The sequence below is a fragment of the Harpia harpyja genome, chromosome 6 (assembly GCF_026419915.1).
Source record: "Harpia harpyja isolate bHarHar1 chromosome 6, bHarHar1 primary haplotype, whole genome shotgun sequence".
NCBI lineage: Eukaryota > Metazoa > Chordata > Aves > Accipitriformes > Accipitridae > Harpia > Harpia harpyja.
Genome location: NC_068945.1, coordinates 8,909,835 through 8,935,669, shown reverse-complemented (window position 1 = coordinate 8,935,669; position 25,835 = coordinate 8,909,835). Strand labels below are relative to the sequence as shown.

The window sequence follows — 25,835 nt, the reverse complement described above, 5'->3', positions numbered from 1 at the left end:
GTTGCTGTCCATCTTGGACACTTGCATGCTCCTGATCAAACAATGAGCTGGCGGGAAAGGGGGCTGATCATAACTCACTGAAGAAAGAGTTCGCTGAGACATGAAGATGCACAGTGGGATTTTTTTCCAATCTAATGTTGTCAAAATAAGGCTCCAAATGAACCACTGTCTCAGACAATACAGTTTTGTTCAGTGCTTGTTTGGTTTTTTGTGGGGCAATTTTTGTTTTCATCTTATTAATGCAAACTGTACACCAAAATGCTTTATGTCATTAGATAACAGGAGACAAAAGCAAGAGGCACAGGCAGAGGGTACGTCTCAGCTGAGCCTGGATATGAGAGCAGAATTCACTGAAATGGACAGACACAGATATTTCAGCAGTGCAGAGGCAGCAGCTGTTCCACTGACAGTAATTAGATTGGGCTGAGGACCAGAGGAAGGGAAACGATAGGGCAGTGAAAGAACACAAGGCAAAGGGAGACAGAGTTCTCTCTGAATCAGCAGGTTATTACAAGTTTTAGAGGTGGGGGAAAGAAAGCAGAGTAATTCTCGCAAGAACGTCAGCGTCTTATTTGTAGAGACAAAAGCTTGTTCAAAAGCTGTTAAACAAGTAGTGGTGATGATGCATTATATGAAACAAAAGCAGAAAATGTTGAAGTTACTACCTTTCACTCCTTTGCTTCATGTGCACACCCTGTTTCTGCATACTGGCTACACAAAGTTATACTAGAAAAATACTATCCCTAGTAAGTGGCTGCATGACAGTGAATTTCATTTTGTCAAGTTCAATACATCTTACAAGCAGTATCCCATCTAGCAGGTGGGAGTACTGAAGCAGAGGCTGATAAAACTACTGTACCAACATCAGCAAGTGGTTTAAAGAACCAGGAACAGAATTCCCCCGCTCCCCCGATTATATCCTTTTTGCACTGGGTCACAGCTGCCCTATACAGCCAACGCACTCCTCATCAGTGCAGGCTCCTAGTCAAATGCTCTTTGAAGACTGCTGACCACTTCTCCCTCTTCCTTCACTCCCAGTTCCTGGAGTTTTCTGATGTAACAGGTGCTTTCAAGACACCCAAGTGAGAGTCAGTTGATCACCACCTGGAAGGCAATCAGAAGCTCACTCTAGCAAATAAATATGAATCAGAACATGAATCCCACTCCTGTTCTGCATCAGGGTAGGAATGCACAGCTGTTACTACATCTCATTTCAGAGTGGCATCAGAAACTTGACATTCATGACCACCACAAGCACATTCTGAAACTCTGCCTTACTCAGGTCCTCACTGGCAATCAGCCAGGCCCTTGGTGGTTGGGACCACTGTGCATAAAACGTATCAGATGGCATATTGCCTTTTGTCATTTCTGGGAACTGGATTAAGTACGAGGACTGCTGCAACACTTCATCTCGGTTCCACTGCCCTCCTACCTCAAATGGAGATGGAGCATTAGACTGTAGTGGTACAGAGATGTAGCCAACAGATAACACATCCCAGCCTGCACCGCATACCTCGGATTCTAGTGACTCTGAGTTACGGAATATGTGATGACACTCCATAGCAGACAAATAAATGTAATGCAGCATGGTCACTAAAAAGAAATACCCCTAAACAATAATTCCTTGCCGCCTGATCTTTCAAATCAAGGAGGTGCTGCTTAGCACTTATGTGTTCACAAAATTCTTAGTAGAAGTTGCAAGAGCCTACTTCTTGCACATACTTTATTATTAAAAACAAGACTATAAAAAAACAGGAAGACAAGCAGCAGCTGGGTGAATAATGAATAAGCTTTTAATTAGAAGTTACACCTTCAAAGGAAGGCGTGTGGTTTAACAGTTCAAGTAAGAAACCACAGCATATTGGTTGCAGGAGATTTTCAGCTTCTCAGTTGCAACAGGGACTTCACAGGTAGCTACATCAGGCCACTTCGTGCTACCAATGCTTTGGGATCCCACATCCAGAGGGAAATGGTAATAAACTCCCTTCTTTATAACACATTTGGGGATCTTCAGTTCTACACACCAGCAAAGCTTCTGCCCTTCCACTGCCTATGAATTAAAGCTCCGTCTATAGGGAAGAGTGAGAAAAAAAGAGGAGAAAATGGGGGCAAAAAATGAGAGGTTTAAGGGCTTTTTCCTTCTCAGCTGTTTGACCACATTTGCTTTCCCTTTTTTTTTTCTTTCAAGAATGTTTTGGCAGTTCCCTGTTCCAGCTGTAGTGAGTGGGAAGCTGATGCAGCATCTTTGTTGCTGACAAACAGTTGAAAGATCTGAGCCAACAAAAACAGCAACGTACATGTACGCTGTATGTTGGAGAACCAGCCACATAGTGACTATGGGAATGAGCCCTTTGGCCAGAGGGCAGGATTTACATAAGGAACAGAAACACTAAGGAACAGTTTAAATCACGAGCTCAACAGTATCCCCAGTTGATTGCTGGAGACTTTTTTTTTTTTTCCTTTTTTTAAATGAGGAAATTCTCACACTGTGCAAGGGTATCTCCTGAAGCTCTGGGCATTTATACACAGGACTGAGCTGTGGACTGTAGCTGACACACATCAAAGCAACTATGCCTGCAGCAAGCCACATGAGGTCACATAGTCCGAACAGCTACAGTCTCTATTATTACCTCAAGGAGCTCCACTTTGAGCTGGATGCTGCAGAGCAGATCCAGCCTCCCATGTACCAACAGTCTTCAAGCCACAGCCTTTGCCCACAATACCCTTTAACAATGCTTACAGAAACAAGGAAATGCAAGAAGCTGAAAGCAAGGCCAGAGCTCTAATGAGCACTACGGGCAGCGTACCACGCTGACCACGAAGCGCTACTTTAGCACGTACTGCCACCAATAGGCCGATGAAGGCTTGGGGTCATTTGTCTACACTTCAGTTTTGCCAGTATAGACAGACACGCTGTCTGCCTCAATCCCGCCCTTCAACTGACATAGATTGGAAATGTACACTGTGTCATCACATCAGCAAAATTCAACTTGCCACTGTATATCTTTCCACTTAAAGAACTTAATTTAAACTGCAGCTCCAACAGGAAGCTTACTGATATATCTCTACAAAAAGACTTACAGTATAATAAATAAGCTGCAATACTGAGCTCCTGTATGGCTATTACTGCATATTCACAGTGCATTTACAGCATTATGCTTTTTTTTTCCCCCAGCTCTTAGTGTTCCAATTTGTTTTCCAAGATACTGAATGGCTACATTTCCCAAATTTGAAAGCTCCCACTTCTTGCACACCAGTTCTTGAAACATAATTCACTTGGCTGGCACAGTTCCACTGAAGTAACTTACAGACGTTCCACCAAATTACATATTTTCCAGTCTGCACAAACCTCCTGTTTTTCCTGTTTACCTGTAGAAACCTCAAGTTCTACCACAAAGACATTCCTTTCTTTACAATCTCCTATCTTCTGAGAAGTTCTGATTTTGAATTTTCTCTCAGGCTGCCTTATACAGTTGAATAATTAGCACCCCCCAGCTTCTTTTATCATCCACACAACCCTGAGTTTTACTTACCTGTTTTAGAGTTACTTTATGTACCCTGTGAACTTTAAAAATGTGAGCTTTAAACGTTCAGGAAAGCAAATGATGAAGAATGGCAAGACTGCAATCTAATTGTGAAGAAAATCTTAAGAAAGTAGTATGAGTGACAAGTAACATCTGTAATATGATCTGGGCCATGCACAGAAAATCTTGCTAACACTCAGCCACCTCTTCTCCCCAACCCAGACATGACAGCACTGGGAAGAAGCTTATTTAATGATTTCCAATTTGTAACTAAGAAAGCTGGTGCGCAGTCAGTGCAGAACTGCGCTACATAAAACCATTGGCAAAAAAACCCAGCACTGGGCATGACAGCTGGCAATCAGCAGATCCAGTGAGCAAAAAATGCACCTTTCTAGCAAATGTGAGGCCTTTTCATGCCACTGTTAAAAGGGTTAAACATGTCCCTAGACATTCTGCTTTCCCCTTATATCTGATGGAGCTTAGAAGTATCAGCTGCAGCTCACTGGTCCATCTTCAAATCCACCTGGTTCTTCATGGGGTAACTTAAGCTACTATTTGTTTTTTACTACTAAAGGTAATTGCCATCAATACTGTAGAGCCAGAAGTAAGGTAGCAACTACCACACTATCATATTCTGCAAAGGCTTCCTGTCCGTGAATTACTGCAGCAAATTATCCAAATTCAAAACTTGGTAAATAATTGAGTTTTTAAAAGTCTGACAGCTTAAAAAAAAAACCCCACAACTAACTTAACAGGAAACTATCTGTATCTTCTCCTTTGCAACTCTTTTATGGTCCTGTTCTCCTTCCCTCCAGCTACGCATGAATGAAAGAGGGCAGTACCTGCCATTTTAACCAAAACCAGCACTCCTGCTAATTTCTAACCTTCCCTTGTCAATCTAGTCATTTGAAGGTCTGTGCATCTTTCCACACAATACCAGAAACAGCTACAATAAAGTTGGCCATGTGGATAATCTATTAAGGAAAGTATTGTTTTGCTATTACCTACCAGAAAGGTATGCTCTAATGGATGTACACGATTAAAAACAAATGAAAAGCAATTTGAAACTGGAATTAATCATATAAACTACATGATAGACAGAACTCTAAATCCATCCTAAACTACCAGACCAAATGGATAAACGTTTTCATAATGGAAAAAGCATTATCAAGCGAGAAAAACTTGCCTCCCAAGCTAAGACTTACTCTCAAGAAGTATCTAGGAGGTTTGACACAATATATACAAGGTGGGGCAAACATTCTCATTACAGGGGAATGTCTATGCAGTTCATTAGAAACAAAATTCACAGACACCTCATGAGTTTTTACAAAAATGTACTGAAAATACCGCGGTTACCTAAATGTACTACAGAAAGTAAACATTTTAAATATTTTTTAGAAGGACTGACTGTGCAAAATGCCTGATTAAATATTGCTGGTGATTTTCTAGCCATTATCAAGATTTCATTTTAGTTTTTGAAACAAATTTCAAAGAAAGTTTCAAGATACTGGGCATATAGAGTAAGTAAAACAATTTAATTAATACTATAAAAGGCTGATTTAATTAACTTGTCCTGAGGCCTCTTCTTCCCTCGAACTGGTCCTGCTGCTTGTATTTGCTCTCTAATGCAACTGAGCTTGTATTCTGTGACTCAGAGGTGCTTTTATCTGCTTAGCACTTCCCTCACTCTTCGGGTACACCTGAAGTGGAAAAGCCCGCAAGCTTTCACAGCCTTCCTATCTTACTTAGACAAGCTACTACAGCCCTAACTATAGACAACAAAACCTTTTCTTGCATACTGCATTATGATGCAATTAGAAAGGGTCCTGATAGATCAACAGATAGGAAATAAAAGGATGAGAATTAATTAATGGGCTGACTCCAGAAAATGTCAAGACACTGATCAAATATAAGTAGTAAAGGTGGGCATCTTCTTATCGTTTGGGAAGCTTAAAAAACATCTTGGCTGCAGGTTTAACGTTTCTCATGCAGATGTCTATGTTACTGCTGGTCCTAAAGAGCACACTAGCAGCAGTCACTAAATGCAGGGATTTAAAATAGGGGAATACATCCACCTTAAATCTCTAATAAAGGAACACAAATAACAGAATTTTCCCTAATCTGCTTTCCCCAGCTTTCCATCCACAATAAACAGAAAGTCCAGACTTCCACAAAGCTGTTGTCGTTTACCCTTGAAGTTTACCTTCTATCTATAATTGTTCTCAAGCTCTTACAGCTTGCCTAGCTGGATAAGAGATTGCTAAATGAGCTAGCTATCTGATTTGAAGCACAAGACTTCTGGACTCTCTCCTTCTAAGGCTGGGGCAATAAGAGGGTTTAAATCTGTACAAATCAGGGTGCCACAGCTCTGCATACTTACACAAACAAAGAGATGCCCAGCAGGCAGGGGAGAGGAAAGCACAGGGACAACACAAGGTATGCTTTGGGTTCGGTTTACATCTGCTCCAGCTGAATCATGTACAGATCACTGGAAAGCAGAGGAAAAAGTGTCTACACTGAATCAGCTATTCCTCTACACGCTCTTTACTCTTGATGACCAGGCACCCAAAAATTTCAAAAATCCCACTTAGAAGTTAGATAACGAGTTTCTTCCTCATCAAAAGTCCAAATCATCATGCTGCCAAGAACATACCTTTTTGTTAAGACGGAAGTTTTGTTTTCAGTAAATCTATCCATGAATAGAGAGTAACTATTTGGGATTTGAGGAATTTCTATATTGTCAGTCTTTATGACTGCACCGAAATCTCACAATTTCTCCTAAAGGCTCAGCTCATGCAGTCCTGCAATGGCATAGGTTCAGATATGGTTTTTAAAGTGTTTTGGATTCCAGAAATCATTGTCTCAGAGCCCTCTCTGTGAGCTCGAACACCAACAGAAAATAACCCCCATTGATCTCACCCCAGAAACAAAAAGAATCTCTAATTTTAAGCTGTTCCATCACATCAGGGAGAGTTGACTTATACTTTAAAAAATAAGTAGCACAGAGTATTAGAAAAACTTTTCCACCTTCAAAGCAAAGCCATGTTTTACATGAGAAAATCTATTCTCTAGAAGATACATTGAAAAGTAATATAAAGTGTGTCTAAACTATTGTTCAGACAAAACCTATTTCCTGACCAACCCTTCCAACCTATATCTCAAATACATGCAGCCTCATACTGCGGTCAGGGGACAGGCTGATGAGACTCTATATCCCAGGTCATCAGAATTACTGTGGCTAGAAGCTGCACTGGATTTCTTAATGAGCTGAAATCAGACTGCTGAAGAATTATAGCTGAAGCCACGGATGCTCTATTATGCTCTGATGGCCAGTACTCTTTCTGTAGGGACTATTTAAAAAATGTTGGAACTTGGTGGAAATTTTTTCTATTAGCTTCAGCCTCTGATCTGTATCTCCCTCAAAATACACTATGAAGCTGCAACCTATACAAATTATAGATACCACCACTTACTGCTACTCATCTTGTCCCAGTAAAAAGCCAGATGGAGGACTAAGCAAAAACCAAACAAAAGATAAGAACAGCTGAGAATGAGATTATTCCCAGCAATATGCAATTTAAGTGAAGTCTTTGGGTTCCTGGCAAACTGCCCATGAGAATGTTGCTTAAGCCAACTTGAATACTTCTGACGTATGGATGTTTCCAGAAAGACACCAATTATGGAGTGCTGCAGGGTCAAATTAATGGGACTAAACAATTTAAACATGAGAAGAAAAAGCCAGCACTGGTCTTAAAATTTTACAAATACTGTGAGTTTTCCTAGCTACAGCTGAGTTATCCATGACCCTGAAAATAGTTTGAACTCTTAAGTATTGACTCATTCCTGAGTCAATCATTCATTCAGCCTAATTCTTGGTTAAAATAAATAAATAAATCAGAAAATTTAAAATTGTGGAAATGAAGCAGCTTTGATTTCTTTTTAATAGCCTCGGATATATAGACTAATAACAGATGACATAGATTCGCTGAAATGCCCATCAATCTTACATGTTCCACATCTTAATTCTAAAGTAGGTTGTCAGTTCTACAGAAGGCAGGGGGAAAAAGCCCACATTAAACAGCATCTGTTGTACCTGACATTTTCTTTTTTGTTCTCTTTCTCCCCCCCCCCCCCTTCTTTTTTTCCCTTCCTCTCCAATGGCCCCTTTTGCTGATATACACCAGTAGCGTTCCTCAGGGCTCAGTTCTAGGGCCAGTCCTGTTCAATATTTTTATCAATGCTCTGGATGCAGGAGTTGAATGCACCATTAGCAAGTTTGTGGTGATACCAAACTGGGAGGTGCTGTTGACTCTCTGGAGGGACAAGAGGGATCTGGATAGATTGAAGCATTGGGCAATCATCAATGGCATGAAATTTAACGAGAACAAATGCCGGATTGGGGAGCAGCCCTGCAGAAAGGGGTCTGGGGGGCTGGTCGGCACCAGGCTCAATAGGAGCCAGCAGTGTGTGCCCTGGCAGCCGAGAGGGCAAACCCCATCCTGGGGGGCAGCCAACACAGCCTGACCAGCCGGTCAAAAGAGGGGATTATCCCGCTGTATTCAGCGTTGGTGCGGCCCCACCTGGAGTACTGTGTGCAGTTCTGGGCCCCACCATGGAAGAAGGATGTGAAGGTCCTTGAATGCATCCAGAGGAGGGCAACCAAGCTGGTGACGGGGCTGGAAGGCATGTCCTGTGAGGAGCGGCCGAGGACTCTGGGTTTGTCTGGTTGGAGAAAAGGAGGCAGAGGGGCGACCTCATTGCTCTCTACAGCTTCCCGAGGAGGGGACGTGGAGAGGGAGGTGCTGAGCTCTTCTCCCTGGGATCCAGCGAGAGGACGCGTGGGAATGGTTCAAAGCTGCGTCAGGGAGGTTCAGACTTGACGTTAGGAAACATTTCTTTACTGAGAGGGTGGTCAAGCCCTGGAACAGGCTTCCTAGAGAGGTGGTTGATTCCCCCCTGCCTGTCAGTATTTAAGAGGCATTTGGACAATGCCCTTAACAACATACTTTAACTTTTGTTCAGTCCTGAAGTGGTCAGGCAGTTGGACTACATGATCCCTTCCAACTGGAACTATTCTATTCTGATCTAGTCTAGTCTAGTCTATGTTTCTTTTTTAACTTCTGTCTGTTAAGATTCTTCCAAAACTTCTGAAATCCTAAGTCCCTGGCCACTTATAATTAATACAGCATAAAGCTGTACTATCCCCCTTTTTAGAGCCTTACCACACCATTAGCTAGAACTCCTTATAAGCTGTCAGCTCCAGAGTAATTTTCAGATCAGCTAGTCCTGTAAGAATGCTCTTAGAACAATATATCGGGTACTTAAGCAAAACCAAAGTAAGAATTGCCAGAAACAGGTGCCAACTACAGGCTATAGTGAACAGAACTATTTTTCACTTGCATCTCATTGTACTGCATTGCTCATCATTGCTGGCCCCAATCACATCTTGCCACAGTGATGCATGAACTTGTCACCTCAAAATTAGACTGCTGTGACCTACATGGTGTGAGGCCGTCCAGGCCCTGCAGCTGGCAAGGAATGCTGAGGCTCATTTATGAGGTGGCATGGTGCCACTTGAGTGCATCGGGCTCATGTTTCAAGGATCTGTCCTTGTAAGTTTAAAAATTCAAAGTTCTGATTTTAATCGTTACAGCCAAATTGCTTGAGAGAGAATTATCCAAGAGACTGAGCCCCACTCACAACTGCTGATGTAACAACTCAGCCTTGGAGATAAACAGAAGCAAAGTACCAAAAGGGGGTTCTCAAACACAGGTTCTTGATTTGGTTTGTTCATGTCCACTGAGAGTTCAGCACAATTTAAATTCATTTGGACACACAAGAACATTCTTTCTCACTTCCCCAACCTTTCCTGAACTCTAGCAAAAGGATGGGTTGGAGATTAGGGGTGACTAACCTATAAACAGTCCTTTCATCTGCATTTCATTTGTCAATAAAGGACCTATACCGCAAAATATGCTCTTACAGACTTTCAGTAAACACAACCTTGCTGTTAAAAAAACCCACAAACCCCAAACAAAACCTTTTTAACAAAAACCCATTACCCATGCAGCTATTCTGACCATCTCACCTGACCACTGAAGCAATTCAGAGCACAGGATTTCACTTGTTAGTTCCTCTCTGACAATCATCACTTCTAGTTCAGTTTTTTGGAAAAGTGTTTCGGAAAGACTTGCCAGTTTTGCTTTAGTTACTTCCAGTTAAGGATGTTCAAATCCATTTTGAACCAATGCAATCACCAGAAATTCATGAAGTCACTAAAGGAATCATTAGCACAAAAATCACACACTACCCATTCCTATAATCACATAACTGTCTGCGTATCTCTTGGTTTATATGTAAGAACATGATGGCCCCATTCAACATAAAAAATAGTTTACATATCCAGTTAAAACAGAGGTGCCACTGCCAATCCTCTTCTGTTCCTCTAAAAACATGTAATTTAAGTGTATTATCAAAATGCAGTAACCTACCTCTTAAAATATCTTCAAAAGCTCCTACACTCAAAGCTTCTAATACCATCTTTCTAGAAACCACTGAAACAATTTTCATTATTAAAAAACTGAATTCTTTTCTTCTCATTCAAAACGTTTCCCACCATTTCCCTTCATTTTTATAACCTGCAGTTAAAAAACTATCCCAGATATTTCTTAAAGTCTAAGGTATTTCCTACAACTAAGGAGACATGTAGGTCAGATTTTAAGCTACTGAATAGATAGATACATTACAAACAGATTTACCTTCATACAGAAGGAAGTAGCTATAAGATTACTTTAGGAACAGAGACACATAGTGCAGATGTGCTGATCCACAGCATCCTATGTCACTAAGCAGCAGGTAATATCTGAGTGGATTAGATACCAGCATTACCACTAATGATTTCCCACATTTTTACATATGGGAAATACACTAAGCAACCATAACAGAGTTCATCTGTGACAAGTTCATGCGCTGTATGACTCATGTCAAAAAGAAGACTTCTTGCAAACACATTTCTTTTTGGGTTTTGGGTGTTTTGTTTTAATATGGTTTACAATCATTGTATATGACCCAGAATAAAAATTACTACGACAGGGTTGGTTGTGGGAAGCTGTAACTAATCACAAGTCAAAGCTGATCGAAAATAAAATGCTTGTAGTTTTGCCTCATTCTTAGAGAATGACCTTATCGTGCAACAAATAAACCCATTGTGCACTGCTCCCTTTTCCCCCCAAAATCCTCTATAAAAATGAAATGTAATATAATGCCACTTGGCAATGTATCAGGATTTATTGCCTGTAAAAGGACAGTTAAAGGCTGCACCAGATGCTTCTTTATCAGAAAACTAAGAGAAACTGGAGCAAGACAGAGGAGGCTTTTGTTATTGCTAATGCTTCCATGTTTGTTCTCAGGAGCTTGACACCCTTAGGGAGGAAGAGACCATTACATTAGTTCCTCACAGACTTAACTAACTTACAAGGAGAATTTAAGCTATTCAGATCACCAGCCAAACGGACGCAGTGGTGCTGTTACAGACAGCAGTCCAATTCATTTTATACTGAAAGAAGCACAGGGGCAAACAAGCAGTACCTAGTTGCTGCTGCAGAACTCTTCCACTGAGAGAGTGTTTCTCAACTCCTGATTTTCCAGAGATAGTGGGATTATGGAGGAAAGTTCACATATTTCACGACTTCCTCATACACTACCACACCACGCTGTACAACAGAGGAAAAATGGCTATCGCTCCGCTGTCCCCATCCCACGCAGACAGACTGCAGTGGAGTACAGGAAGATATCCAACATCTTCCTCACAATGCACAGAGAAGAGATTCGAGGTGGAAGAGAACAAGACTCATGGCCTACCACAGGACTTTTTCACCAGCTTGATTTGTTTCACTCCTTCTGACTGCCACGGTCTAGCCTGCTTTATGCCACACGGCACAGTAGTGTGCTGGCAAGCTGTGCTGGTTTGGTCTGGGGTAGAGTTAGTTTTCTTCATAGTAGCTTGTATGGGGCTATGTTTTGGATTTGTGCCGAAAACAGCGTTGATGACACACGGATGTTTTCGTTATTGCTGAGCAGTGCTTACACAGAGCCGAGCGCTTTTCTGCTTCTCACCCCACCCCACCAGCGAGGAAGCTGGGGGGGGGCACAACAAGTGGGGAGGGGACACAGCCGGGACAGCTGACCCCAACTGTCCCAAGGGATATTCCAGACCATATGACATCATGCCTAGCATGTAAAGCTGGGGGAAGAAGAAGGAAGGGGGGGACGTTCAGAGTGATGGCATTTGTCTTCCCAAGTCACCATTAGGCGTGATGGAGCCCTGCTTTGCTGGAGATGGCTGAACACCTGCCTGCCCGTGGGAAGTGGTGAACGAATTCCTTGTTTTGTTTTGTGTGCGTGTCTCTTGCTTTACCTATTAAACTGTCTTTATCTCAAGTCATGAGTTTTCTCACTTTTGCCTTTTCAATTCTCTCCCCCATCCCGATACAGGGGGAGTGACCGAGTGGCTGCATGGTGCTTAGTTGCCAGCTGGGGTTAAACCACGACACAAGCAAAGCTCAAACAAGATCAAAATAAAAGCTGATGGTGTAGGAGAGGTAAATGGTAACGAATGGTAGCACAATTTTCTATGTCAAAAACATCAAATCTTTATATTTTTGGAAAAGGACTGTTTCCTTTAAATTCTCAAACACTAGAGGAAGCTGTAAGGGACTATAAAAATCTAAACTTCTGTAAGAACTTTTCTCCTGAGAACACAAAGTAACTGCTGCCAGGACATTGCATAACCAGGCAAAAAATGAAGCAAGCTACTAAAAGGCTAGTCTTCCAATCACTCATATTTTAAATAGGAAGGGAAAAATACAAAAGCAAAGCTTATTTATCTACTAGGACCTTTACATACAAAACCTTAATATTAAAATATAGAAAGTGCCTACCACAAAATGATTTATTTTACAAGATCCACATCTGATGAAGGATGACCTATTAAGCAGTCAAGCTCAACTGCAATCTGCTCTCAAATGTCATCAGAACAGCAGCGTCTTTCCACCAGGTCTATTCCCTACATATAGCCACAGTTTCATCTATTAAATATAATGATAAAAATAGCCAATGAAGGGTTATCGCTCCTTTTTGTCCTATGAAGGCAATGCAGTTCAGAGAGAGGGAGCAGGGGTTTACCCTTGACTGTAAGTCATCAAATAATTTACAACTGGTTTAATTTCTGCACATCTATGAACAATGAGATTGCACAGTGACAGTTTGGGGCATAATCACAACCCAACGATTAAGCCTCACAGGAAGAAAATTTGGCCCTTGGCAACTTCTCTTCTATTGTTTATAAAATAAAGCCTACTGTAATCTCTCCATTTGCAAGGCTGGCAGCTAAGAACAAAATAAAAATGCTACAGTTTCGCTCATTTTAATTGGTTCCTTCTTGTGATCCAGAACCAATAAGAAAAATGCTCTACTACTGCATATTTTTAGAATGACTTCTATGGAAATCCAGCTCTTACTGAAGTAGTACTATGGCACCATCCAAAAGTCAGGCAGCCCTGCACTTTGCAGAACCCCATATGAAAAAATTAAGCAAGCATCAACTATTTTCAAAATCTGACCTATCAATCAGCACAGGTTGGTGAGAATGCTTATGTTATGTCCAAAACTGCCAAGGAAGTGTCAGAGATAATAGATATTCTCTGCAACATGAAAAGGAAATGATGGGAGAAACCAAGCAAAGGCAAAAAAACTGCAGCACTTTCAGGATATCACAACAAAAAGAGACAGACAAAGGCATTCCATTCTCAGTGACTCCAGCTCAGGCCTTTCTTTCCTGAAACCTGGGAAAACTGCAATCAATAGTTTTGCATCAGTGTCAGCATCACAAGCCAAACCACCCAGTCCACTGTCTGAAACCAGTCTTTTTTTTTTTAGGTTTTTTCCTCCAAAATAATAAATGATACATTTTTTTCTCTTATTACTTGTGCCTATAGCTTAGGTATTTTAATTCTCCTCTCCACCTCTGAAAGCTAAAGAAAAGCTTTTGATAAAAATAGACAAGATTTTCTTATAACTACACAATTCCACAAGCTTAGCTTGAAAGAGAAAAGAGTATGTCCTTACTGTCACTACAAAATTGCTCGGGTGCACTATGTCCTTAAGAGAGGGGCAGGTTACTTTTCAGATCACGTAATTTGTAGAGAGGGAAACAAATCATCTGACACCAAGTCAAGGAAAAATCAGATTAATCTCTTACACTAATCATAAGAGACAAAGAGTTCGTTTCTTAGAGACTTACTCATACTATCTTGTTACTGTTCCAAACACCATTCAAAGTTCAAGTGCAAATAAACATTTGATCACTCAGCTGCTGAAAAATATTGTTCAACACTTGCAGTAAGCGTAATGGATTCAAAACAGGAAGGGGGGAAATAAAACCCAAAAAGATACATAAGCAACCAACTCACAGGACAGAATAGATTCTTACTTTACAGACAGAACAGATGAATATCACACCTCTGACAATACACCCTTGAAACAACTTAGAGAGTACCATGTTTCACGGTATTTCACCACACTGTCTTAATAAAAAATGCAGTGTTTCCAATTTTAGGTTTAAGCCAAGAAGAACTCCTGTGGCAATTTTCATGTGAGCTCTGAAAATAATCACTTTTAACTGTTTTGACCTTTCCTTTCTAAAGTCTTCATATTGGATTATGTTTTCTGATTGCTGAGAGGGTAGAATAACATCTGGAAGGACAGGAGTTGCCATTTTGAAGCTCTGCTAGGGAAAAAAGGTGACTTTAAAGCAAAGCATAGAATAAGGAAAGATTGACTCAAGTGTTTTGGAATTTAATTTAAAATTACATACCAACAAAACCTACAAAATTCATTGGAAGTGTTACGAAATAAATTTTTACTTTCTTGAGAAAAATTAACAGAAGAGATCTTTAATACCTTCCCATCTCTGGCATCTCTATCCTTGTTTCATAAAAAGGTGGTTCAAAACACCCATCTAATCCTACAGGAAGTACAAGCAGTATATCTTCATAGCTACTAAAATGTGAAACTATTCTCCGTCCTTGACTGCTGATCAGTCTAACTGCATGGTAGAGCTACAAAAGCACAAAGAAAGCTAGGAAGTTAAAAGCTAGATTTTTAGTTTTTAAAAGGACTAAAAGAAATAAAGCAAATTACTTCCTAAAAATAAATATTGTATAATAGGTGGCTAAAAAAACTCCTTTCTTCTCGTAATGAAAAATGACAACTCTTCTCCTAAAGCTGGTTTTCTGAAAGAACTGAAGTGTTTCAACCGCCCTCTAGTGTTAAAATTAATGCAAAGGCTAGCCAAGAGGAAGACTGAAAAGATACTTAAGAAATTAATTATTATGGTGTCTTGTTAACCTCTGTAAAGCTAAAAATTAAAAAGCAGATTTTTAAAAGAACAGTAGGTTTTCAAACCTTCTTTGTAAGGTGCAATTCTGCCCCTCAGCAGCTGGCTTCTGCCCCTCAGCAGCTGGCTATGTGAAATTATGGGAGTTTTTTTTTACTCAAATTCAGCCCTATATTTCTACGAAAACTGAAAACAGTGTCCAAGGAGAAGCTCTGCCTGATGCTAAAGAAGGAAATTATTAGAATTTTAAAAGAGAAAAGAATCAGTCATCTATTTCCATAGCCCAAGCTGTAAGATAAGCAAACATTAAAACTAAAGGAGAACTACTGGCTTTTATAATTCACTTTATTTAAAATAAAGTGTTTATATATAAGCAAAGCTGAAAGAGTCTCCTTCTCCTCCTCAGGCCCTACATATGAATTTTAACTTGAGTTTAACTAGCATGCAGAACAAGGAAAGCTCAGAGCGAAACCTTCTCTGAAGGGCATAAAGCCCTTTAGCAGCAAATTAAATGAAATCCTGAGCACCAGTAACAAAATAAAGTTAATATGCCAAAAAGTGAGACTCCTAAGAGTATTAGGTACTTATACAAGAAAGAGTAATGTTCTAACAGATAAGCTATATAATGGGCTAAAATAGGAAAATACAGATCAAGGATTTAATTACTAGGAAAAAAAATCACTACCACATTTGGATTGCTACATCAAATTCAGCCAGGGTTACTACTGAAGGAGTCGGGGCCCAGTCTAAAGCTGGATATAATGCACATAGTTCAATGGAAATCAGCAGATCCATTATTCATGTATGGGTTTGTTGTATGCAATACAGAGCTTTTACTCTGCGCTAGTACTGACCAAGTTTGCTGCAGAACCAGTGACAGTGTAATCACACCGAGACAGTGCTGTTCCTGATCTAATTAATCCTGCTGAGAGATAAGGGTGATTAGCTCAGCTGTAACACTGTAATAACACATCTACTCCTCTTTCAGGACTTAGATAATATCTCCACGTGATACCATAGGTGTACCACTTCAGCCAGCAATAACCGAGGATTTTCTGAACACAGTGTCTGATATTACATGTGTACTACTGTCTTTGCAAGATCGGGGATTGTATTTACCGTAGCCTACCAGCAGGCCTGTCACATCGTTAAAACCTGTATTACATCTAGTCCAGACCTGCAGTCTCAGAAAAGTCTGTAGACTGGGTTGGAATGAGTAAACCAGGGAAGGAGAGGCTGGCAGGTCTTTGATGGCAACCTCCTCGAAGTACAAGAACAGTCTGTTCTACTACTCAGGAAATTAAGTATACATATAGGAGACTGGCTTGGCTAAACAAGGAACACAGGACTGAGCTCCAATGCAAACACAACATTCACAAAAGATAGAAACAAGGGCAGGTTACAGAGGCGGAATACAGAAACCCTGCCTGGCATGTAGAGTGCTGCTAGGAAAGCCACAGCTCACCTAAATTTGAAACTGGCCAGGGACATTAACAGCAACAAGAAAAGCTACATTAGCAGCAAAAGAGTAAGTGACGAAAACATAGGCCTGCTGGGGGGCAGATGATATAGCGTCAGCAGATACAGATAATGCTGAAGTTCTTAGTGTCTTCCTTGCCTCAGCCTTCACAAGGAAGGTCTCAGGTCCCTATGTGTAGAGAGAGGGTTCAAGGAGGGTAAGGACTATCAGTAGCAGAAGAGAATCAAGTCAGGGATCTCTTAAAAAATCTCAACCCTGAAGACAAGATAGGATGCATTCTAGGGTGCTGAAAGAATCGGTCAATGTAATACCGAGACTGCTCAATAACGTGTTTGAAAGCTTGTAAGGGATCATGGTAGGTCTCCCACAACTGGAGAAAGGCAAACTTTTAACCTGTCCTCAAAAAGGGAAAAAGGACAATCCAGACAACTGCAGGCTGGTCAACCTCACTTTGGTACCTCACAGAATCATGGAGGTTGGAAGGGGGCTCTTGAGATCATCTAGTCCAGCCCCCTGCTCACACAGGGTCAACTACAGCAGGCTGCCCAGGATTGTGTCCAGCTGGGTTCTGAGTATCTCCCAAGATGGAGACTCTGCAATCTCTCTGGGCAACCTGTTCCAGTGTTTGACCATGCTCACAGTAAAAAAAAAACGTTTTTATTGTGTTCAGATGGGACTTCATGTTTTAATTTGTGCCCATTGCCTCTTGTCCTGTCAGTGGGCAGTACTGAGAAGAGTCTGGCTCCCTCTTCTTCATCCCCCCGCCCCATCAGGTATTATATACATTGATAAGATTTTCCCCCCTTAAGCCTTCTCTTCTCTAGGCTTAACAGTCCCAGCTCTCACAGCCTCTCCTCAACTGATGGATGCTTCAGTCCCTTAATAATTTTTGTGGACTTTTTCTGGACTAGCTCCAGTATGTCCATACCTTTCTTTTGCTGAGGAGCCCACAACTGGACACAGGACTCCAGATATGGCTTACCAGTGCTGAGCAGAGAGGAAGGACCACCTTCCTCAACCTGCTGGAAATGCTCTTCCCAATGCAGTCCTGAATGCTGTTGGCTGCTGTTGCCACGAGGGTGCATCGCTGGCTCATGGTCTGCTTGTGTCAGCCAGGACCTCCAGGACCTCAAGGTCCTTCTCTGCAGAGCTGCTTTCCAGGTCCGCCTATAGCATGTACTGGTGCATGAAAAAGGTATTCTTGGAATATATTTCTGAGCATATGCAGATGCTGTTGGTGAGTGGGAACAATCAACACAGATTTACCAGTGATAAGTCATGCCTGACCAACTTGATTGCCTTATATGATAAAACGACTGGATTTGTGGACAATGGGAGAGCACTGGATGTCATTTACCTCAGCAAGTCTTTTAACAGTCTCTCACAGTGCTCTTGTTACCCAAATTATGACATTACAGTCTGGATGGGTGGACAACTAGATAGGTAAAAAACTGGTTGGAAGGTTGGGCTTGAAGAATAGTGGTTGAAGTATCATACTCTACGCTGGAGGCCAGCAACCAGTAGAGTATCGCATGGGTCTATCTTGAGGCTTGCCCCGTTTAACATCTTTACCAATGACCCGGAGAAGGTGACACAGTACCCTCTCATCAAGTTTGCAGAAGACAGCAAACTAGGGGATGCAGTGAATATGCTCCAGGGCAGAGTTACCATTCTGAAGGACCTAGACAGGCCAGAGGAACAGGCCATCAGGAAAGGACTTCTGCTGAAAAGGATTTGTGGGTCCTAGTGGACACTAGGCTGAAAAGGAGTCAGAATTGTACTGTGAAAAGCTTACCTGACTGTATCCACAGGAGCGTACACAGTAGATAATGGAAGTGATTATTCTCCTTTACTCAACACTGTATTAAATCTGGTTTTGGGCCTCCAGTACAAGAAAGATGTTGATAAACTTGAGCAAGTCCTGCCAAAGGCCACAAAGGTGCTCAGGGAGCTAGAGCACTGGACCTGTGAGGACAGGCTGAGGAAACTGGGCTTGTTTAGCCTGAGAAGGCTTTGCGGGAACATAATAACAGACTTTCAATTCCTAAGAGAAGGTTACCAAGATCACAGAGCCAGGCTCTTTATCAAGGTATATGGCAGGAAAACAAGAGACAATAAATCGAAGTTACCACAGCACATAAAAAAATCACTGGTCTGAAGTACTGGAACAGTTGAAAGGTTGTGGAATCTACATCCATGTAGGTTTTCAAGACCCACCTGGACGAAGTCTGAGCAACCTAGTCTGAAGTCAGCATTGATCTTGCTTCGAGCAGGAGCTGGGCTAGATGATCCCTGGAGGTCCCTTCCAACCTGAGTGATTCTGCAAGTGACGTCACCTTATAACCCTAACCACGAGGGAGTCAGGGGTATCATAGATTCAATGCCCTTTCTGATAGCAACATCACAAACATCAATATTTATTTATTTTTGGGTGCCCACCACTCTGAAGCAATTGCATTTATAAATGCTTTTAAAATGGTATTTGAAATGGCATTAACATCTGGCATATGCCTATACCAGGGTTTCCTATTCTGCATTCACAAGGAGTGCTGGCATATGTTTGTAGCATTGAGGAATGTTTGGGCTGCCCACCCACAGCTTATGTGCTTAGTTAGCAGCATTTGTTTCAAGAAAATGTAAATCAGTGTCCCCACTCCCTGCATGTGCTTCCTTCAGTGCAAACATACTGACATGGGTACCAAGATGCATAAGGTTGTATAGACACAAGCTTTTAATCTGGCTGGAAGCAAGTCTTTGGAAAGCTTCCATGACACAGATGGCTTGGCCTGTGTATCACCTCTGTAGTGCCATTACCCTTACTGTATCTGCTCCATAAGATACGGTAGCATCCTAGCCTCCATGAGCATGAAGGCTGCCAGTTGTAGAACAGTGTCAAGTATCTGACCACAATAGTCAATGATGGGACCCACATTTAGTGTCATTAATCTAGATTAAAACTTCATGTCAATCATGAGTAGACTTGCTGACACAAACTCTGAGAGCAGCAATAACCCAGCAGGGCCAAACCAAATCACTGCCTGGAATGCAGAGTCTGATGTAATACTTGGCTTTGAGTTGCTCCCATGACTCTCAGTTACACATATAGAAACAGTCACCCACATTACACAGCTACTTTTGTTCAGCAGTTTTGTGAAATCTGTCAAAAAATTCGATGCTGTTCACACCAGTATCAGCAGTAGGCATTACATCACAGTAAGCACCCCGGATCTCTGAAGCACAGTTCAACATTTAGGAGGACAAAAGATAAATACAGTTTTAAAACAGAGAACGATGTTTATAAATATTTCATAGGAATGTCAAAGTCTCTAAAGTAGAAGAGACCAGAGTTCATCCAGTACAGAAGTTTCAAAATCACTTTGCTCAGCTACATACTTTCATGGCAACGCTGCTGCTTTATGCACATTCTCAGCATGATGATATATTCCGTTGCATGGGCATGCTCAGATACCACAACCAGCACATGTACCATCCTTTGGGAACCTCCGAGTTAGTACAGCGTCTAGTCTGGCATCCATCCACTTTTACAAAACAACTCATCTAACCCAAAGGCCATTTCCCATCATCTTTGTTGACTGTCCCACAGCTGTGGGCAGACTAATTCCTCAGGGGCCTGCAGCCCGTTTCCTTTCTCTCTTTTTCCTGACACTCCCATAATGCACCCCCCATTGCATGACAGAAGTTACTGAAATGGGAAGAAAATGCCTCCGTTTTTGCTGAATAATAAACACGCATCCAATCGCATGCAACAAGCTTCCCATCACATGGTGACGCACACACGTGCCATGCTCTTACAGTAGCAGAAGTTCACCGGTCCCTTGACAGGAACTTTGTGAGCACTGTGGCCAGATCGGAGCAGACACCATGATGCACAGCCTGCCGGTGCTTCGCTTAAGAAAATATTAGATCATGTGCAGTCTTGAAATGCCAAGTGCTATACTCTTACAGGAAGGGACAAGAATCTCATAGCAGTCAGTAAAGAGAGAAATTGTTCCCACTTGAAAATCCCTAATTAAATCTATTCTCCACCTATTAAGTTCAAGAGCTGAAACCAAACATTTAATATCCCTCTCCAAGTAGGATTTCTTGAGTATTATATTTAGGTATTCATTAACTCACTGTACCGCCAAACTGTTTTAAAGGCACTAAACTCACAGCCCTATGATCAACCTTGATGATGACTTCTACAATCTATAATGATGATATGCTGTATGAAAAGAAGTACACAATTTTCTCTCATTGTTTTTTCCCCATTTTTGAGTTTCAGTGAACCTCCCCTTCTCGCACATGACAGAAAGCAATCAAAAGCTTTAAGAACCTTGGAAGACTACCAAATTAAAAGATACGACGGCATGTATAATAATACTGTGCATTTTCAATTTTAAGTACTTACTTCATATGTTTGTTCTGATTGGGTATCCACAGAATTATGATAATGCAAATAATAAAAGTGCATAAGGTGAATTAACAGATGTTATTCTGAAACAAGGGTACACAAATATATCTACAGCTTTCTGTAAATTGAGTACAGAGAACAAAAAGTGGACAAAGTCACTAAACAGTGTCAGTATTTTAACCTATAAAAATGTTGAAGATTAGTCTTTTTCTCTCTCTTTACATACCCCCCCTTAAAAGAGAAAATTTCCATGCCCATACTACTTTATTTCTTTCCACATAGTGCTGCTATCTTCTCATTCATCTAATGTTCATCAGCCTCATTTAATATATTTCAAATTGGGTAGCTCTGGATGCTTTAACAAACAGGAATTTGTCTGAGCTTGGCTGGATTCCCTCAACTGCACCCTCATCCACCAGTTGTAGATGACTGGTACTAGCCAACTGTAAACCACTGTTCCTGAACAAGTAACAATTGTTAAAAAAAAAAAAAAAATATCACAACATAGAGTTTAGTCTATGTATTGTTCTGTGCTGCTATCAAAGGAAGCACTCGCATGAAAATACAAAAGCAGGAAACATTTAAAAAGTACATTCCTTGGCACCAGCTCTTTGCCAGCTTAAGTCTTCATTGCCTAGCGCATCATACCAATAAATAAATAAAAGATGCACTGTGGGCAGCCTTAAAGCAAAACCAAACAAACGAAACCAACACAAAACAAAAACAAACAACCACCCCTCCCCCAAAAAAACCAAACCAAACAACAAGCAGACTGAAGACTAAAGCAGCAAACACTTGTGACTTGTAAAAAATCTTAACAAAGGTCAATGTTGCCCCCGACATTTTTATTTCAGCCATTAGCTTTGAAAGCCAGACATATACAAATGTCAGTTAAATGCCAAAGGTAAAATATAGTACACTTATAGAGCCATACTCACTGTCTTTCCACAAATTCTCTTTTTTTTTAATTAAGCAACAAGGTTATAATAATAAATTACAAGGGAGGACACCAGTTTTGCTAGTGTACTAATTTTCTTATTCAAAACTGCAAAATATCAATATTCGGTTCATTCCTGGAGTCCTCCTTCCCACCTTGCATGTCTCTGGAATGACCCAAACAGCACCAAATATCATAGGTGTGACTGGACAAAGAGCACACTTGACAGTTTTTCTGTATGAGGTCTCCCACACAAAAATCAACTCTTAGCACATCTTTACTTTCTAGTAGGTCAACAGAACTTAGAATCACAAGCTACAAGAAAAAAAACAGGTTTAATAATGCATATTTTAAGCAACCCTGCTTACCATGCTTTAAGTTGTATAGCAACCATTAAAAAATTAACATCAAAATAGGGAACAAAACATACACGTCACAACATGCAGCCTTCACTAACTTCTTCCCAACTGTTTCTATATTCTTTTTAATACGTACAAGGCATGTAAGAAAAAAGTAGGAAATGCTGTCAGAGAAGCATGTAACACTTAAACATAAAATAGATACATAAACACTGTTTAGGCTAAAAATAAATCCCTGGAGACAATATAAACTAATTGTTAGACATATTTTTAAAAGTATGCTTATAAAAAAGCAAATACAATTTAAAATCAAAAGCACTTTAAAAAATGGCATCTGAAACGACCTAGTTTTCTGTTTTCACCTTAAATTGCACAAACACTTTTAAAAGATTACAAAAATTAACATGACAAAAAGATGTAATAGTATGACAGAAAGATATCCATCATGATATGAGTTTTGCCCAGTAACTTGTATTAACATACTTATTATTTTCAGCAGTGTTGTGTGACAAGTCCATCACCCTTCAGCTTGTTTAGCTGAACAATCCAAAAATAACTACGGTGTCAAGACTCCGTGTGTGAACGCTCATGCTGGAGACAGAGCCCCTGCAAAGTCTGATTGTGCTTTAAGCTTACTTTCTACCCAAATTCAAACTAACTTTTCTGTAAGGATGAGTTCGTGCTTTTGCAACTGCTCTCCACAAAGCTGTGTCATCTGTCCTGCTCAGAGTCACAGGCACCAAATTCTATTTCTGTTCTTAGCCATGCACAGTTCACTCTGCATGCCCACAGCTTCTCCTGTCATTCTTAACCACTGCTAGCAATGTACAGTCAAGCCTGACTTAATGCTCATCCCTGGAACAGAAGGAAAAAATAAACACATAAAGGCAAACCAAATGCTAGCAACGTTGGGTTCAAGTTTTATCCATCTTGCATAGCATCAAATAGGTCAGCTCAAAATTTTTGCTGCTTAACCTCCTCCTGGTCCACATGACAGGCTTTTGTCAGTTGCTATGTCTTTCAGTTTCCATCTGACTTCATTGCCTGGCTTTGTTACCGAATACTTTATTAAAATCCAAATAGGTTTTATCAACCCTCAATTCAATGCAATAATTGAATCAGATAAGGGCCTGGGATTTGCTTGATGCAGCCCACTTAGAAAAAGAAGTTTCCTGGTGAGTTACTTTGGGGAATCTCTCCACGAGCCTCTGAAACCCACTACTGAGGGCAAATTAGAGGAAATACAATAGGCTTTCCATCTCTCATCCTGAGCTCTATATAGCAATAGTGCATTTATGCCATACTTTTCCCATTAATAATACTGTTTTGTGTTATCTGTCCTCAGATGTTGCACACCAAATCTTAGCTAGCTGACCATTTGTTTCCTAATTCCCCCATTTTCCTTCTTAAACGTTCCTGGAGTGAGGACTTTAAAACAGGAAAAATTCTACGACACTAGGTCAATTAATCTCCATGTCAGCCTGAGGGCAATATAGAGGCAGGCAGTGAAGGAACTGGCAGGATGGAAAAGATAAAACAGCTGAGTAGCATCCTTTAGTCAAGAACAGCACAGGGCTGAGAACAAGCTAACAGCCTCCCAGTACTGCAATGGTAGGAACACAAAGGCAGAGTGATTAATTAGCTTGATAGAAGGGAAAGAACTAGGATTAATGGCTATTCTTGTTACCTACATATATCCCCAACTTTTTTTCAAAAGCACTGAATTGTCAGCCCAAGCAATGGGCTTGGCAAAAGCCTTGGCAATGACTTCTACAATCCATAATGACACACTATACAAAAAGTATAGGGTATATCAGGAAAAGACTTGTGCCTCTGCCTGGGGGAAACCTAGCTGCCTGAGGGGTACTCAGCTGCCTGAAAATCTGCAGCAAATGAACGAAAGTGCCAGGAAACACATTAATAGGAAGTGATTTGATATTAGCTCTAGAGAGGGCTGGAAAGTTTAAGGTTTTCCCCTCACCACCATCTCTAACCTCTGTGATACTACAAATGCTTCTGCTGAGTGACAGAGGTATCCTTTCGAAAATGATGGTGAGGAGATCAGGGCTACTAGCAAGGAAAGTAGGTGCAGCTCCTGAAATTCCCACCTACATCCACACGGAGCTACAGACAGATACGTGACCTAATTTGTCTCCTACACTGAAGGAAATTGTTCAGGGATTATAAGGGCAATTATTTTATGCAAACGATAATGAAAGTTTTGGTACTCTAATAAGTTCATTTTCTTGGTTCCTTAAGACAAATACACCTAACCATACATAGCCTCTCTGGAGCTGAGCAGTGTAAGCATGACATACAGAGCAGACATGAACAGCTGGGTCAAGAATTTAAATACAGCAGCCAAAAAATCAGAGTTCAAAGTGGGTTTGAACTGATTGTACAGAGAGCTCCCAACAGAAAATGCCTAAGATCTGATAATACAAAGGCTGAAAACTACTGCTTTAAGAAACTGAATTTAGTTCACAGCTGTCCAATAAGCTAGCATATGAACATATACACATCGCTATTAAAAATGAGGCCTTTCCATTTCACCACAGAGATGCAGACAATATGCTGCATGCAACAGAACAGGTACCATGGACCAGCTCCGACCAGAGAGAAGCATCCCCCAGTTGCTTTCAAAGGCAGCCATGCTCAAGAACTGCTCTATGGAAGGCAGCTGGGGACCACAGCTCTGTGGGAGCTTGATGACAAGCAAAAGGGACAACAAGCTAAGGAAGAGCAGAAAATGGTGCTCCATTAGCGACCACATTCCTCCATGCTTTCTCTCACATGACAAATGAGTAAGAGACAGCCTCACCTCATCATTCATAAGGAGATTTGGTTATACATGTCACTGAAGACTCAAGTGAACATTTTTCTCTGTATTAAAAAACTTAAATAAAAATCTACCTGTGGGAGAGGGCCACAAATCTGATATTCCAAGGGAGCAGACTTAATAAGAAAACATGTTTTCTTGGTGACAGTGGTAGCACCAAAGAGAACTTAAGTTAACTAATGATGGGGGCAAATATTCCAGGTTCAAGCAACCCGAGAAGAGCCAGTGATTAACTCTTAACAACACCTCTGGGACAAATAATTTTCCTTTCCCCATAACTAATTTATCTTTTGCCAGTGGGGTGCTCTCATACATGGAGGTTTAAGTTTATGGCACCTTAAAGCTTAGCTGTATCATATTACTTAGTAACTTACAGGACAGGATCATTTACAATTCTGCCTCAAGGCCTCAAAATCCAGTTTAAAACAGAGATCCCTGTAAAGGAAATTACCCTGACCTGGCCAAAGGCCAACCCCAAGGTCGCCACCCAGAGGAACTTTCTTTTCCTCATGCTACCTTAGCAGGACTTCTAATAATGATCCTGAAGACCTGATCTAATGTTATCCATTTAATTGGACAAGCTCGTCATATGACAAAGAACAGAGACCGATGCCAAGAAGTCACTCAAATAAGACACGAACGAGGTCTTGGCCCGACTGTGGAACACCCCAGCACATTACACGCATTTTATAAATATATGCCTTTGACACAACCGGGTCATCAAGTTATTTCTGTAACTATAAGACAGCCAAATAAGTTAACTAAATCTGTTCTCATACTTCTCCTTCTCACCTTGCTTGTCTGATCTCATTTTGGATTAAACTTTACAGCCTGTATTTGTACAGCACTTCCCAGGCCCTCCTCCCTGCGCCTCACTCTGCTGGGTG

General features: G+C 40.9%; 1 protein-coding gene across 4 annotated transcripts in view; it reads right to left on the bottom strand.

Moving 5' to 3' along the window:
* TSPAN9 (tetraspanin 9) overlaps positions 1 to 25,835 on the bottom strand; it is a 199,437-nt gene that overhangs the window by 158,888 nt on the left and 14,714 nt on the right. The window lies entirely within an intron of this gene.